General features: G+C 40.5%; 1 pseudogene; it reads right to left on the bottom strand.

Moving 5' to 3' along the window:
• Window positions 1-1,796: 1,796 nt before the first annotated feature.
• On the bottom strand, window positions 1,797-18,380 carry LOC142170236 (uncharacterized; annotated as a pseudogene).

An 18,380-nucleotide genomic window follows, 5' to 3' on the forward strand; every position in this document is an offset into this window, starting at 1 on the left:
TAAATTCAACAATTTCCTTGATTAATTAGGTAAAAATCACATTAAGATCGAGTATTAAGTCCATAAATCTTACCTCCAAGTTTTCCCCCTTGATTCTCTCTTCAATCCTCTTCAAAAAGCTTCAAAATCGTCCAAAAATGGAGGAACTTAGGCTAAAAATCGCGGAAATGAGCTTTTAAAACATTCTGCCCAGACATTTCAATCCTTATTCGTGAACACAGTCAAAGTCTCGTGTTCGCGAAGCACAACTTGACGTTTACCATATTTTCCTTCTTCACGAACGCATCTCCCCTCTCGTGAATGCGAAGGCTCGGCTCCACAACCCATCACGAACGCGGCTCCCCTCTCGCGAACACGTAGCTCAAAGACCTCAGCCCTTCGTGAATGTGAAGGCGAAAAATCCTTCCTCACATCTCGACCCTTCGAGAATGCGAGGGACCACTCGCGAACGTGAAGGTCAAAAGCCTGCAACAGCTGAAGCCAAAAATTTGCAACTTCTCAACTATGCATTTTGGTTCGTTTAACCACCCGAAACTTACCCGAGGCCCTCGGGACCTCAACCAAACATGCCATCATATCCCATAATATCATTCAAACTTGTTCCAACCTTCGTAACTCTCAAAACAATATCAAAACACCAAATTTGCATCGGATTCAAGCCTAAGAATTCCAAAATCTTTCAAATTCCGCTTTCGATCAAAGAGTCTATCAAACCTCGTCTGAATGACCTAAAATTTTGCACACACATCCCAAATGACACAACGGACCTACTGAAACTTCCGGAATTTCATTCCGACTCCTATATCAAAATCTCACCTATCAACCGGAAAACGCCAAAATTTCAATTTCGTCAATTCAAGTCTAAATCTACTTCGTACCTCCAAAATATATTCCGATCACGTTCCTTAGTCCTAAATCACTTTCCAAAGCTATCTGAACCATCGAAACTCACATCCGAATCCTTTGACACATAAGTAAACATCCGGTTGACCTTTTCAACTTAAGCTTCCTCAAAAGAGACTAAGTATCTCAAACCTTACCAAAACCTCTCTGAACCCTAGCCAACCAACCCGGTAACACAAAATACAGCTGAACAAGGCAATAAGAAGCAAAAATGGGGGAAACAGGGCGGTAACTCATGAAACAACCGGCTGGGTCGTTACATCATTCATACTTTCAGTTTTTAACTGACTCTTTATTTATCCCAACTTTCTCTTTATCTCATTACCAGATGGGTTACCTATTCATTTCTCCAGATTAAACTTGATCATTTTCCCTCAACATTAGCTTATAACAATACTACACTATGTTATCTAAATATATTTCTCATTGCTATTATGTTTTTCAGAATATCAAACTATATTTCTAAGAACTTTTATATATAATTCTAAATAAATGGTGTACCTTTTAAAGCCTTCTTTTGTTACATCAAAGATCAGCAACCTCTGAGATAAGAAATAAATTTAATAAAAGAGCAAACCACAACAATAGAACTTGTGCATTTGGATGGAGACTGCTTTTCCCATGATTTATTTCCTTCTCTTTCTCTCAGCTCTTCTCTTGTATCACATACCAAAAAAACAAAAAGGAAAAGACATACAAAAAGCAAAGTTGCCTCCTGGTACAATGGGGTGGCCTTAAGGAAAACTCTCCAAACGTACTCTGAAGACCCAAATGTCTTCTTTTCTAATAAACTAAAAATAGCAGCAACAATAAGAGTTGGTATGAAATATAAATCCACTACTTCCAAATAAAAATGGCAATATTTAAGAGATGCCAAAATTGTACACAATTTTCTAGTCCACAATCTTCTTTAGCTGGATGTGAACCACCTGACAATAATAAAAGAAAAGGAGCATGTTCAACAACAACAACAAACTCAGTGTAATCTCAACTAAGATTCAATCTTTATACGTAATACATAAATTGCAAAAACACTGATAAGCTAATCTTGTAAATGTAAATAAATTCCAACATCGCAATTAACAAAATCAGTGAGATAAAAAAGGATATAGAAGTGGAAAATCCAAACACTTACATCAATAAAATCATTAAGGAAACAAGAAGGAGTCTTCTGAGTAGGCTTATAAAAAGACAATTTCATAAGCTGTCTTAACTTCTCAAGAGTTTGTGGCAACAAAATTGAAACAACCTCCTCTATACTTTTTATTTGAAACATCTCATTTTTCATATCCTTTTCCTTAGAACAAACACTAGAACACGCTAAAATCAGCCTCTCCACTGCCTCAGGAAACTGAACAGCCATACTATACCCTATAAAACCACCATAACTCAACCCCACAACTGTCATTTTCATAACCCCATAAACCTCCATAATTCTCATAACACTCAGCTTGAAAAAGTTCACTTCTTTCAGGTCTAGTAGTATAAGATTCACCAAAATGTAACAAGTCAGGAACATAAAGATTGAATCTTGATGATAAAAGTGAGATGAAGTCATTCCATTGCCACATTGCATTAGCTCCAATTCCATGAATAAGGAGTAAAGCCTATATCCGAGATGGAAATTCAATTCACACAATCTTTGATCTGAGAAAAATTGTGATCACTAAAAAGACAAAAAGATAGTGGCAATATGAGGCACTATGATAGTGATATTACATCAGGTAAGATTCCATTTCACTTCTCTGGTTATATTATTCAAAAGTTGTCACGGCCCCAGTTCGCCCTCCGTGAACTATCGTGATGGCACCTAGTCTCTACGACTAGGTAAGCCTAACAATTTGCGAAAAAGGAAACAAAAGATAAAAACTAATAGAAACTGCAGATAAACATAATGAACGTTTAAGATGTCACTCGGCATATACAAATACACACTCTCAACTGAAAAGATCTCCCAAAACCCGGAATCTCATGAATTCACAAGCTATGGATACTACATAATGCTTTAACTCCAGAATGTCTAAATTAAAGTGAAAACAGAAGGGCTATAACTACAAGAGAGAATAGAGAGGGACTCCTCGGTCTGCGGACGCGGCAGATATACCTCGAAGTCTCTGATGAATCGCCTCGCCTCAAGGATGGTAGGGCTGAGCCAAAGAACCTGGATCTGCACATGAAATATATGCACAAGAAGGGCATGAGTACACCACAGCGGTACTCAGTAAGTGCCAAGCCTAACCTCGGTCGGGTAGTGACGAGGAAAGTCAGGGCCCTACTGAGGTTAAATGAAATACAAGGTATAACAATATATAATAAGACAGTATAATTAAGTGCAACAGCAAGAAGTAACGCAGGATAGGAAGAACAACAACGACTATAACAAAGACAAAATAATCAACTGGGGATCTCCCAGGATACCGTCCCGTAGTCCCAAACATAAATGTCTAGAGGATCTCCCAGTATATCGTTATAGTCCAAATCATAAAGATGCAGGGGAAACTCCTAGAATACCAATTCGTAGTCCCAAAGTAAATATCCAGTATAGGGGATCTGTCGGTGCTATCCCGTAGTCCCAAATATAAATGTGCACGGGGATCTATCGGAATACCGATCCGTAGTCCCAAAGTAAACAATCGGGGGGATCTCCTGGGATATCGTCCTGTAGTCCCAAAGTAAACACACAGCATCAACACAAAGCATATTCAATTCGATCCAATTTCATACCAAGGTAAAACAGGTATTTCTAACCTAGCATACTGCACAAAATTCAAATAAAGCAATTTGGACAAGTAATGTAATTAAATCACTTAGACATGCTTCCCTAAACTAACAGTAGGCTTAAATTGCAAGTAATGTACAACAAGGAAGAAAAACACAATTATAGTTACTTAATGAAAATAGAATTTTTAACAATTAGCACATGTACGCACTCGTCACCTCACGTACAAGGCATTTCATATATCAACAATACCAAATCCTAAGGGGAGTTCCCCCACATAAGGTTAGACAAGCCACTTACTTTGAACCAGCTCAATCAACTCGATATCATGTTCTTGCCATGAGTACCCGACTCCAAATGGCCCAAATCTATTCAAAGTAATTGCATAATGTAAATATAACTTCAAGTAATTAATTCCATTAATTAATTCGAAGCTAACGCGCAGAATTAAGAAAATCGCCCAAAAAGTCCCCCAAGCCCACGTCTCGAAATCGAATAAAATTTGCAAAACTAGAATCCTCACACTCTCACGAGTTCATACATACCAAATACATGAAAATCGGACCACAAACAACCCCTCAAATCCCCAATTCCAAGTCTCCAATTTCAAACCCTAAACCCCCAAATTTAACCCTTATTTTCCATAAATTTCTTGCCAAATCAGTAGAAAAATACCATAATAACGAGTTTGGGTTCCAAAAATCTTACCTACTTGAAGATCCATTGAATCCTCTATAAAAAACCACCCAAAAAGCTCAAAATTCGGATGAAAATGGTGAAAGAATAGGCCAAAATCGCGACAGAAACATTATATAGGTTCTGGCCCAGGGTTTCTGCACCTGCGGCCATTTTCTTGCACCTGAGGACCCGCACCTGCAATCCCAGGTGTGCATCTATGAGAATTCACTTAAAGCACCAAGCCGCACCTGCGCTTCTTCTACCACACCTACGGTCCCGCAGGTACGCTCCAGCTCTCGCACCTGCGACTTCAGAACTCCAAACGACCAGCTGCATCTATGGCTTCACAATCGCTTTTGCGGTCCCGCACCTGCGATCCTATGCACGCAGGTGCGGTTATGACAGATCCAGCCAACTTCAGATTTTTTTCTAAGTCCAATTCAACTTCCGTTAAGCACTCGAAACTCACCCGAGGCCTCCGGGACCTCAAGCAAATATACCAACTAATCCTAAGACATCATACAAACTTATTCCAACCCTCAAATCACATCAAATAATGCTAAAACCACAAATCGCTCTCCAATCCAAGCCTAAGGATTCCTAAACTTCCAAATTCCATTTTCGATCAAAAAGTCTTTCAAACCTCGTTCATATGACCTGAAATTTTGCATGCACGTCACGTTCAACACTACGGAGCTACTCCAACTTCGGAAATTCCATTCCGACCCCAATATCAAAATCTCACTATCGAACCGGAAAAATCAAAAATTCGACTTTCGGCGTTTCAAGCCTAATTAAGCTACGGACCTCCAAAGCACAATCCGAACACGCTCCTAAGCCCAAAACCACCCAACAGAGCTAGCAGAAACAACAGAATTCTTTTTTGAGACCGTCTTCACATTGCTCCGACTACGATCCAAATTTTAAGGCTTAAACTCTCATTTAGGGACTAAGTGTCCAAAAACACTCCGAAACTCCAAACGAATCCTTCCAGCAAGTCACAATAGCAGAAATAAATATGGGGAAGTAGTTAATAGGGGATCGGGGCGTTAATTCTTAAAACGGCCGGCCGGATAGTTACAAAAGTATAGGACTTAGGCTTCTTTCCATATATTCTAATATGATGCACTATGGTTCTTATATTTACTTGAGGCACGAGAAATAGTAACAAAGTGCTTTAAATTTAGGGAACCAAATAAGATCAAAATGCTTACATATGCAGCTTTAAATTTTAACAAAAGAGAATCAAAAGTAACCAATCTAGTACCTTCTACCAATACAAAATATATATATTTATAGTAAATAGAGAAGAAAGCATCAAAAATAAAAAATAATATTAAAGCTGGAGTTTCTAGCGTGTCTTTAGTTGTTAATCAAGCAATTGACTGGACGATTTTTCTAGTTGAACATGTACAAACATTCATTACTTGAATTAGCAATGCCCAAGAAATATTGAACACCATCAGTATACTTATTGGTATCCTTGGTAGATCCGTCCAACCTTAGGACAGAACATTTGTAAACCTAAAATCAATGGTGATATTAGATTTGAAAATAGATATCCATTTAAGCAATAACTATACTTAACAAATAGATCGTAAAAATTAAAAATAATTTTTCCAACATAGGGTATTATATAGTAACATAATAAGAAAATAAAGAGAATAGGAATCTCTTTACCTAGTCATGACATTTGTTTTATGCCAAACCTAACTTCAAGTACACCACAAATCCCGAGTGTTGACTAATTTTGGAGGAGAAAATAATCAAATATTATTATAATTCAATAGAAATATACTAACATGAATACCTCTGTATCCAATTTTGCCATAAACAAAACCTCTCGTAACAATGAAGCATGTGTTGAAATATAAATTTTAACATTCAAAAGATTAAAAAGCTAAACAGATATTCCCTACAGCTTAATAAGTATTTACGACTATATTAATTTTTCCTTGTGCTTAATTAGCATAATTAAAAAATGCATACCGGAAATTTCAATGGTTGGTTAATATTTCTTAGCAAATAATGCCACAATGTTAGAAGAAAACTAGTGATTTCTAGATCAGTATTAGTGAAGATAATATAATCAAAATTTTACCCGTTGAATCCTAAGCAGTAACAAAAAATTCACAAATTCCTTCGACGTCTAGGGTTTTAGGAGTCAGCGTGAGTCTTTTTTAACAACTGAACTGAAAAAATTATTTTTCTCATAAAACTCTCACCGTCATGACTACGCAATCGCAAGAAGAGATCTTAGCTGATCATCTCGAACAATAGAAGAATGTCGATCCTAAGCAAAGTTCAGTTGTTCAAGTATATTTATATCAAACCAAAAGAAAATAATTAAAAAGATGAAGCAGGAAGTGAGAAAATAATAGTGCATCAACCAAATAAAATAAAGAGAACACCATACTAGTCAGCCCAGGAGACAGAAGCGGTGTTGCTTCGGTAACAGAAGCAACACGAAGCCGAGTTCAACGAAACTATAGGGGAGGGAAACAAATTGGGGATGGCAAAAGTTTTTCCAGTACTTTTAGAAAGAGATACAAATGCGTATTAATGTTACTGCCTTTTGAATTTGTCACGACCCGGATTTCGCACCATTGGGATCGTGATGGCACCTAACTCTTAGAATGCTAGGCAAGCCAACAGATAGAGATCTAACACGCTAATCATTATTCAAACCGTAAATAAAAAAAATTAAACCAAAACAAAGTAGTAAGTGAGGAAATTTGTAACAATCTAAACTCTAATACACGACTACCCAAAATCTGGTGTTACAATCCACAAACTTCTAAGAGTTTCTACAAATACTGGTTTGAAGAAAATACATCTATTCTCTAAATACAAGAAAACAAGGAAGATAGGATATATGGAAGGGGACTCCAAGGTCTGCGAATGCCGGCAGATCTACCTTGGGTCTCCTAATGGACTGAAGGCAACAACCCAACTCTGATCAACAAGGTCCGGTACCGAAATCTACACAGAAAGTGCATAGTTCAGTATTAGTACAATCGACCCCATGTACTGGTAAATGCTGAGCCTAACCTATGCGAAGTAGTGACAAGGCTAGGACACGACAATAAGATGAACTTGTGCAGTTAAATCATATACGATAAAATAACAACAGCGGAAATTTAGCAGAAAATAAGGGGAAAGCGAAGACATGCTAAGGGAAAATATCAAATCCTGAAAATAGTACAGTAAAGAAACGCAGTAAAAATCGTGTTTTGCACCAACGGAAATAATAACATAGTAAAACATGTGCACGACATCACCCTTCGTGCTTTTACTCTCGTCCTTACCGTAAGAAACAATAGGAACGACACGGCATCACCCTTCATGTATTAACTCTCTCATAACATGGAACGACACCATCCTTCGTGCATTAATACTCACAGAATATGGCACGGCATCACCCTTCGTGCATTATCACTCACTCACAAAACATTGCACGGCATCACCCTTCGTGCTTTACACTCTTCCTCACAAGAACAATAACAACCCGTCAAGGGAAATCATCAATAACCAAACTTGTTTCAATGTTAAATTTCACAATATAATCCCAACTTGAATCAATACTCGACCAATATCTAATTCCAATAAAGCATGATAAGATTATTTTAACATGAAGAATAACTAATTTAAGCATGAACAGTATGAATAAAGAATGCAACGATCACGAGTGTAAAACTCACTCTCATGTTATGACTCGACGACAACATATAGGTACTCGTCACCTCCCTATACATCGTACTCAACAAACAATCATATATAAAATAAGGCAACAATACCTAATCCCTCAAGCTAAGGTTAGCCACAACACTTACCTTGTTTCCTCCGCCAAAATCAAGCCACAATTACCGCTTTACCTCTCGACTCCACCTCCAATCTACTCGTATCTAGTCATAATTAACTTAATAACATCAATTATCGCTAATGAAATCAGTTCCAATGCATAATTATAAGTTTCCCAATATTTTCCCCAAAAAGCCAAAAATCGACCCCGATCCGCTTGGTCAAAACTCGAAGTTTGGACCAAAACCCGATTCTCATTTATCCCCGAGCCCGGATATAATATTAGTTTTGAAATCTAACCTCAATTTGAGGTCTAAATCCCCAAATTTCAAAATTCCTAAGTTCTACCCAAAAAACCCAATTCCACAATGAAAACCCTAGATTCTAAGATGAAATCTTGTGAAAAAAAGTAAAAGAGTGAAAGAAATGAGTTAAGAATCACTTACTTATGATTTGGGAAAGAAAAAATATTTGAAAAATCGCCTCTTATATTTTAAGGTTTTGAAAAAGTGAAAAATGGATGAAAAGTCCCGTTTATATAGCACCCCCGGATCCTCACTACGAGGTTCGTTAAATCCCGGGCGCAGCCGCGAACCTTCACCGCGGTCCGCAAAATTATAGATGTGGCCACGAAAATGAGCCTTGCCATACCGAGTCCGCGAAGCCCTCCACCGCATCCGCGTTCTTCAACCCGAGGTCCGCGAATTTCACTCAGCGGTCGCACTCCTCAGAGTTGAGACCTGCAACCTCTGCAACTATCCAACACTAGGTCTTTTCCTAAGCTAGATATCACGTAGCCTATCCGAAACTCACAAGAGCCCTCTGAGCTCTAACCCAAATATGCACATAAGTCTTAACACAACATATGAACTTGTTCGAGCGATTGAATCGCCAAGATAACACCTAGAACAACGAATTTAGCATCAAATGGCATGAAATTTTCAAGAAAGCTTCAAAACTTCAATTTTCTCAACCAAAGGTCCGAATCACATCAAATTAGTCCCTTTCTCACCAAATTTAACAGATAGGGAATAAATATCATAACAGACCTGTACCGAGTTCCGGAACCAAAATACAGACCTGGTACCAACGAGATCAACTATTAACCATTTTCTCAAAACCATTATAATTTTAGTTTAACAGTTTTCATCAAAAATTTATTTTTCGGGCTAGGGACCTCGGAACTCGATTCCGGTCATACGCCTAAGTCCCATAATTTACTACTGACCCTCCGGGACCGTCAAAATACGAGTTCGGGTCCGTTTACTCAAAATGTTGACCGAAGTCAACTAAAATCACTTTTAAAGGCAAAAATTATTATTTTCTCAAATTTTCACATAAAGGCTTTCCGGAAACGTGCTCGGACAGCGCACATAAATCGAAGAGAAATATGATAAGGTTTTGAAGGCCTCAGAACCCTGAATTGGGTTCTAAAACATGAGATGACCTTTTGGGTCATCATATTCTCCACCTCTAAAATAATCGTTCGTCCTCGAACGGATAGAGAAAAGTATCTGAGCTAGGGAAAAAATGGGGACATCTGCTCTTCATATCGGACTCGGACTCTTAGGTAGCTACCTCAACAGGCTGACCTCTCCACTGCACACGAACTGAAGGATAACTCTTCGACCTCAACTGACGAACCTGTCGGTCAAGAATAGTTATCGGCCCCTCCTTGTAGGTCAAATCCTTGTCCAGCTGGACTGTGGTAAAATCTAACATGTGGATGAATCGGTGTGATACTTTCGAAGTATGGACACATGCAATATTGGGTGTACTGCTGATAAGCATGGTGGCAATGCAAGACTGTAGGCCACCTCTCCCACTCGATCAAGAATCTCAAAAGGCTCGATGAACCTAGGGCTTCACTTACCCTTCTTCCTAAACCGCATCACACCTTCATGGGTGACACCCGGAGCAACACTCTCTCTCTGACCATGAATGCCACCTGACGAACCTTACGGTCAGCATAACTCTTCTGCCTGGATTGAGTTGTACAGAGACTATCCTGAATGATCTTAACCTTATCCAAGGCATCCTGTACCAAATCTGTGCCTAATAACCGAGCCTCTCCCATCTCGAACCATCCAACCGGTGATCGACACCGTATGCCATACATGCCTCATAGGGAGCCATCTGGATGCTCGACTGATAACTACTATTGTAGGAAAACACCGCTAATGGCAAGAATTGATCCCAAGAACCTCCAAAGTCAATGACACAGGCACGGATCATATCCTCCAAGATCTGAATAGTATGCTCGGACTGTCCATCCGTCTGAGGATGAAATGTTATGCTCAACTCGACCCGCGTACCCAACTCACGTTGTACTGCCCTCTAGAAATGCGAGGTAAACTGTGTACCTCAGTCGGAAATTATAGACACGGGCACACCATGAAGACGAATAATCTCGCGGATGTAAATCTCTGCCAATCGATCCGAAGAATAGGAAACTGCCATATGAATGAAATGCGTTAACTTGGTCAGTCTATCCACAATAACCCATACAACATCGAACTTCCTCTGAGTCTGTGGGAGTCCAACAATGACATCCATAGTGATACTCTCCCACTTCCACTCAGGTATCTCAATCTTCTAAAGCAAACCACTTGGTCTCTGATGCTCGTACTTTACTTGTTGACAATTCAAACACAGAGCTACATATGCAACAATATCCTTCTTCATCCTCCTCCACCAATAATGTTGCTGCAAGTCCTGATACATCTTAGCGGCACCCAGATGAATAGAATAACGGGAACTATAGGCCTCCTCTAGAATCAACTCTCGAATCCCGTCCACATTAGGCACACAGACACGACCCTACATCCTCAAAACTCCATCATCTCCAACTGTAACCTGCTTGGCATCATCGTGCTGCACTGTGTCCCTGAGAAAAAGCAAATGAGGATCATCGTATTGCTGCTCCCCGATACGCTCAAATAAGGAAAACTGAGCGACTATACATGCTAGAACACGGCTGGGCTTAGAAACATCCAATCTCACGAACTGATTGGCCAAATCCTGAACATCTAAAGCAAGCGGTCTCTCACCGACTAGAATATACGCAAGACTGCCGATACTAGCTAATTTCCTACTCAAAGCATCGACCACCACATTGGCCTTCCCGGGGTGATACAAGATAGTGATATCATAGTCTTTCAGTAGCTCCAACCACCTTCTTTGCCTCAAATTGAGCTCCTTTTTCTTGAACAAGTAATGAAAACTCTTATGATCCGTGAACACCTCACAAGACACGCCATATAGATAATGCCTCCAAATCTTCAGTGCATGAACAATGGTTGCTAGCTCCAAGTCATGAACTGGATAATTCTTCTCGTGAATCTTCAACTGTCATGAAGCATATGCAATAACCTTTCCACCCTATATCAATACCACACTAAGTCCAAGACGAGATGCGCCATAATATATTGTATATGGCCCTGAACCTGTGGGCAACACCAACACCGGTGATGTAGTCAAAGCTATATTGAGCTTCTGAAAGCTCGCCTCGCACTCGTCTGACCACCTGAACGGGACACCCTTATAGATCAACCTGGTCATCGGAGCTGCTATAGATAAAAAACCCTCCACAAACTGACGGTAATAACCCGCCAAACCCATGAAAATCCGGAACTTTGTAACTGATGTGGGTCTAGGCTAGTCCTTGACTGCCTCAATCTTCTTAGGATCCATATGAATACCCTCTGTTGATACAACGTGACCCAAGAATGCAACTGAACTCAGCCAAAACTCACATTTCGAAAACTTAACATATAATTGGCTATCTTTCAGGGTCTGAAGAACGACTCAAAGATGTTGCTCATGCTCCTCTCGACTGCGGGTAGATCAAGATATCATCAATAAAAACAATCATAAAAGAATCCAGATAGGGCTTGAACACTCGGTTCATCAAATCCATAAATGTTGTCAGGGCATTTGTCAACCCAAATGACATCACTAAAAACTCATAATGCCCATATTGAGTCCAAAAAGATGTCTTAGGGACATTGGATGCCCTAATTCTCAACTGATGGTAGCTAGACCTCAAATCGTGCTTTGAAAACACCTTGGCACCCTGAAGCTGATGAAATAAATCATCAGTCCACGGCAATGGATACTTATTCTTAATGGTGACTTTGTTCAACGGCGGAATAGAAATGGGCTGAGTGCCCGAAGCCAAATCAATGAAAAAGTCAATATCCTTGTCGGGTGCCATCCCCTGCAGGTCTGCAGGAAATACCTCTAGAAACTCATGAACAACTAGTATAGAATCCATGGAAGGAACCTCCACACTGGAATCACTAACATAAGCCAAATAAGCCAAACACCCCTTCTCGACCATACGCCGAGCCTTCATATAAAAAATAACCCTACTGGTAGAATGACCAGGAATCCCTCTCCACTCCAATCATGGAAACCCTGGCAAGGCTAAGGTCACGATCTTGGTGTGATAGTCCAATATAGCATGATAAGGTGACAGCCAATCCGTCCCCAAAATAACATCAAAGTCAACCATATCGAGAAGTAGGAGATCTACGCTAGTCTCAAGACCCCCAATAATAACCATACACAAATGATAGACACAATCTACAATAATAGAATCACCCACCGGTGTGGACACATGCACGGGAGAACTTAAAGAATCACGAGGCACAACCAAATATGAAGCAAAGTAAGATGATACATACGAATAAGTAGATCATGGGTCAAATAATATTGATGCATCCCTACTGCAGACTGAAACCGTACCTGTGATAACGGTATCATATGCCTCAGTATCGGGCCTAACCGGGAAAGCACAACATCGGGGTTGGGGCCTACCACTCCAAACTACATCCTTGGGACGGCCTCATACTGGCTGGCCTCCACCTCTAGCGGCCTGACCTCCACCTCTAATACCTCGACCTCCACCTTTGGATGTCTGACCCCTACCTCTACCTGACTGAGCGGGCAGTGGAACACCCAGTGCTGGAACTATGGCACGAGAACCCTGATATTGAGAACTGCTCGATGCTCGAGGGCAATACCTAGCGATATGCCTCGGATCGCCACAAGTATAACAAGATCTCGGCTGTTGAGACTGCTGACTCTGAAATTGACCCTGACGGCCTGGGTAACCACTCTGGAAACTTTGGAGCGGAGGTACACTGATAGGAGCCTGTGTTTCACTATAGGGTAGCTGATCAGAATACTGCATATGAGAGCCACGGCCACCTGAAGCACCGTGGGAAGCTTGAAATGCTGAATGAAACGGCTTGGGAGGATGGCATCTACCAAAGGAATCCCTACCTCCAGATGAGGCATCACTGAACCTACCAGAATGATGAGGCCTTTTGTTAGACCCCTGACCACTCCCCTAAGCTAAAACTATCTCCACTTGCCTGGCCACATTGGCTGCATCCTGGAAAGAAATCTCACTCCCTGTCTCCTTAGCCATCTGCAATATGATAGGCTAAGAGAGTCCCTCAATAAACCTCATTATCCTCTCTCTCTCTCTCTCTCTCTCTCTCTCTCTCTCTCTCGGTAAGAAGTATAAGAAGAACATGACGAGCCAAATCAACAAACCTAGTCTCGTACTGAGTGACGATCATAGAACCCTGCTGAAGGTGCTCGAACCGTGTGCGATAGTCCTTTCTCTAAGTAACTAGAAGGAACTTCTCTAGAAATAACTGAGAGAACTGGTCCCAAGTCAAGGCAGGCGACCCAGCTAGTCTAGTCAACACAAAATCATTCCACCATCTCTTGGCGAACCCTATTATCTAGAATACAGCAAAGTCGACCCCATTGGTCTCCACTATACCCATGTTCCTCAATACCTTATGGCATCGGTCAAGATAATCTCGTAGGTCCTCAGAAGTTGCCCCACTGTAATGAACCGGGAAAAGCTTGGTGAACTTTTCCAACCTCAACAAAGCCTCAAAAGACATGATTGATCCACCAGCGGCCTGTGCCGCAGTAGCTGGTTGAACTACTCTAACTGCTGAGTTGTCGGAGTCTTAAGCTGAGGAACTATCAGCTTCGGAGTGTGGGTAGCGGGAGTCTAGGCTCCTCCCCCAGCCTGAGAGACGGCTGGTGCTACAGGAAATGTGTCAGTCTGAGCTACAATCTCCATAAGGCCCACTAGACGGTCCAAAGCATCTTGAATCACTGGGGTGGCTATGAACCCCTCCAGGACCTGAGTTGGTCCTGCTGGAACTGTCTGGGTGGGAGCCTCTTCATTAAACTCTAACTGAGGCTCCATCGCTGGTGCTGCTGCTCGAGCTCTAGGCTGAGCCCTGTCCCTACCTCGTCCTCTGGCATGGCCCGTCCTCTGCCCCTTGTAAGAGCTGCCACTAGGGGCTCGGGCTGCTGGCCTACTGATGAAGCGGTACGTGTTCTCACCATTTGCAAAAGAACCTGAGTAGAAAGTTCAATTAGCCTTGAGAAATCAAATCACACGACAAAGAAGAATAGAAGTGATCCCTCAGACTCTACCTAGCTTGTTCGTGAATTTTGAGACCTAGGTAACCTAGTGCTCTGATACCAACTTGTCGCGAACAGAATTTCCCACCAACGGGATCGTGATGGCGCCTAACACTTAGAATGCTAGGCAAGCCAACAGATAAATATCTAACACGTTAATCACTATTCAAACCGTAAATAACAACAATTTAAACCAAACAAAGTAGTAAGTGCTGAAATTTGTAAAAATCTAAACTCTAATACATGACTACCCAAAATCTGGTGTTACAATCCACGAACTTCTAAGAGTTTCTACAAATATTGGTTTAAAAGAAATACATTTGTTCTCGAAATACAAGAAAACATGGAAGATAGGAGGGGACTCCAAGGTCTGCGAACACCGGCAGATCTACATTGGGTCTCCTGATGGATTGAAGGCAGCAACCCAACTCTGATCAACAAGGTCCGGTATTGAAATCTGCACAGAAAGTGCAGAGTGCAGTATCAATACAACCGACCCCATGTACTGGTAAGTGTCGAGCCTAACCTTGGCGAAGTAGTAACGAGGTTAGGACATGACAATAAGATGAATATGTGCAGTTAAATCATATACGAGAAAATAACAACAATGGAAATTTAGCAAAAAATAACGGGAAAGGGGAAGACACGCTGAGGGGAAATATCAAATTCTGAAAATAGTATAGTAAACAAATGCAGTAAAAATCATGCTTTGCACCAACAGAAATAATAAGATAGTAAAACCTATGCACGGCATCACCTTTTGTGCCTTTACTCTCGTCCTTACCGTACGAAACAATAGGAATGGCACGGCATCACCCTTCGCGCATTAACTCTCTCATAACATGGCACGGCATCACCCTTCGTGCATTAACTCTCTCATAACATGGCATGGCATCACCCTTCGTGCATTAACACTCACAAAATATGGCACGGCATCACCCTTCGTGCATTATCACTCACTCACAAAACATTGCACGGTATCACCCTTCGTGCTTTACACTCTTCCTCACCCAAACAACAGAACAATAACAACCCGGCAAGGGAAATCATCAATAACCAAACTTGTTTCAATGTTAAATTTCACAATATAATCCTAACTTGAATCAATACTCAACCAACATCTAATCCCAGTAAAGCATGATAAGATTTGTTTAACATGAACAATAACCAGTTTAAGCATGAACAGTACGAATAAAGAATACAACGGTCACAAGTGTAAATCTCACTTGCATGCTATGACTTGACGACAACGTATAGGTACTTGTTACCTCACCTATACGATGTACTCAACAAACAATCATATAGCAAATAAGGAAACAACACCTAATCCCTCAAGCTAAGGTTAGCCACAACACTTACCTTGATTCTTCCGCTAGAATCAAGCCTCAATTACTGCTTTACCTCTCGATTTCACCTCCAATCCACTTGTTTCTAGTCATAATTAACTTAATAACAACAATTATCATTAAAGAAATTAGTTCCAATGCATAATTATAGTTTCCTAACATTTTTTCCAAAATGTCAAAATCAACCCCGGGCCCGCTTGGTCAAAACTCGAAGTGTTCGAACCAAAACCCGATTACCCATTCACCACCGAGCCTAGATATATAATTGGTTTTGGAATCCGACCTCAATTTGAGGTCTACATTCCCAAATTTTGAAATTCCTAAATTCTACCCAAAATCCCCAATTCCACCATGAAAACCCTAGATTCTAAGATGAAATCTTGTGAAAAAAAGTAAAAGAGTGAAATAAATGAGTTACGAATCACTTACTTATGATTTGGGAAAGAAAAAGTATTTGAAAAATTGCCTCTTATATTTTAGGATTTTAAAAAAGTGAAAAATGGATGAAAAGTCCCATTTATATAGCACCCCCGGATCCTCACTACGCGGTCCGCTAAATCCCGGCCGCGGCCACGAACCATCACCGCGGTCCGCAAAATTATGGGCGTGGCCGCGAAAATGAGCCTTTCCATACCGCGTCCGTGAATCCCTCCACTGCGACCGCGTTCTTCAACCCACGTTCCACAAATTTCACTCTGCGGACGCACTCCTGTGAGCTGAGACCTGCAACCACTACAACTATCCAACACTAGGTCTTTTCCTAAGTCTAGACATCCCGTAGCCTATCCAAACTCACTTGATCCCTCGGGACTCTAAACCAAACACGCACATAAGTCTTAACACATCATATGAACTTGTTCGGGCAATCAAATCGACAAAATAACACCTAGAACTATGAATTTAGCATCAAATGGCATGAAATTTTCAAGAAAGCTTCAAAACTTCCATTTTCTCAACCAAAGATCTGAATCAGATCAAATCAGTCCCGTTTCTCATCAAATTTCACAGATAGTGCACAAATATCATAACGGACTTGTACCAATCCCCGAAACCAAAATACGGACCCGATACCAATTAGATCAACTATTAGCCATTTTCTCAAAACCATTACAATGTTAGTTTAACAATTTTTATCAAAAATTCATTCTCGGGCTAGGGACCTTGGAATTCAATTCTGGGCATATGCCCAAGTCCCATATTTTACTACGGACCATTCGGGATCGTCAAAACAGAGTCTTGGTCCGTTTACTCAAAATTTTAAAAGAAGTCAACTAAAATCACTTTTAAAGGCAAAAATTATTATTTTCTCAAATTTTCACATAAGGCTTTTCAGAAACGTGCCCGGACTGCGCACGTAAATTAAGGAAAAGTATAGTGAGGTTTTGAAGACCTCGGATCCTCGAATTGGGTTCTAAAACACGAGATGACCTTTTGGGTCATCACAGAATTTTTAGAAAATTTTGGGGGAATCTTTTGGGAGGGAAATTTTGGGGAAAATATTTTAGAGGGAAATGTTCAAGGTACGCTTGTAAAACGCTTGTAAAGGATTATATTAGTTCTGCTGATAAAACTACTCTTAAATAAGTTACAATACATATAATAAGGGTTGCCAAATATTTTGTTATTAGCCACCTTTAAAAAGTGCAGACTTTTCATTTAAAAGGAACACTTTCCAAGCATTGCCTTAAAATCCGTAGTCAAAGACTCTATCCAAAAGCCACAATTTGAAAGCGTTCCCAAAAATATTTTTTACAACACTTCTTGGGCGCACTTCCCAGACCCTACTTGTGGGATTATACTGGGTCGTTGTTGTTGTTCTTGGGCGCAGTCTAAAATAAGTGTGGTTGTAGGTCAAATTTGTTGTAGTGAAACTAGTTTACCCCAAAATAAAGCGGCAATAAAGCTGGGAGTTCAAGGTGGCTTGAACATGAGCATGATTGGTCTCCTTTTCTTGACTCGAAATAAAGGCATTTGCCATCTATCTATGTTCAAAAGCCATTTAATCTGACTGGGTAAAGAACAAATATTTGTGCATATGTATTGGTTTTCTTGATTGTGGCTAGAGAGTTCATTCTATCTGCAACTTGGTTGGCCTCTCTAAAATAATGATGGATGAAAATACCTTGTCTTTTAATGAGTTTCTCAATATCTTGGACTGTATCTTTGATTCTCCACGGAATGGTCCAGTTTTCTGAGATGCAATTTTGTAGTAACTTTGAATCAGTTTCACCAACGATCAAGTTGAACCTTTTTCTATACACTACTTGATCCCAAACAAGATAGCACACGCCTCAGCCCAATTGCTTATACCTTGCCCCAGAGGAATGGAGTAGGCCATCATAAATTTGTCCATTGTCCCTCACTACACCTCTTCCTCCACATTCATCATTTCTGCATGAACCATCACTATTAAGTTTCACGAACAAGATAGGTGGTTTAATCCATTTCACCACAGAGGTGCTAGTTTCCAT

This window comes from Nicotiana tabacum, chromosome 16 (assembly GCF_000715075.1).
Source record: "Nicotiana tabacum cultivar K326 chromosome 16, ASM71507v2, whole genome shotgun sequence".
In the NCBI taxonomy this organism is placed as follows: Eukaryota; Viridiplantae; Streptophyta; class Magnoliopsida; order Solanales; family Solanaceae; genus Nicotiana; species Nicotiana tabacum.